This window comes from Egretta garzetta, unplaced genomic scaffold (assembly GCF_000687185.1).
Source record: "Egretta garzetta isolate BGI_Z169 unplaced genomic scaffold, ASM68718v1 scaffold134, whole genome shotgun sequence".
NCBI lineage: Eukaryota > Metazoa > Chordata > Aves > Pelecaniformes > Ardeidae > Egretta > Egretta garzetta.
In genome coordinates, this window is record NW_009259422.1 from 300,656 (window position 1) to 301,066 (window position 411).

Genomic DNA, 411 nt, shown 5'->3' on the forward strand with positions numbered 1-411 from the left:
CTTGCCCCCCCGCAAGTCCCAGACGGCGCAGGACTTCTCCATCATCACGCTGGAGGGTGAGCTGGCTTCCCCCGGGGCCGGGGCTTTCCTTGCCCCTCTCCGAGCCGCCGCATCCCCAGGGCACGCCGGGATGCTTTGTGCATGGCTGGAGGGCAGTGAGACCCGCCGGGGGGGGACTCCTGGGGCCAGACTGCTCCCGGCCCCCTTCCTGGGCTGTGCGTGCCCTCCGCAAGCAGCTCAGGGGTGCAGCACGGCTGGGGCGGGGAAGGACCAAAATAAGGGTTGACTTGCCCATCCCCGGGCCTTTCGCCGGGTGTCCCCTCCCCAATCTAGGTGGCTGGGTGGTTGGACAGGGGACAGGCTCGGCCGAGGGAGGGGGGCCCTCAAGCCCACGGCCGGATTCGACCACCG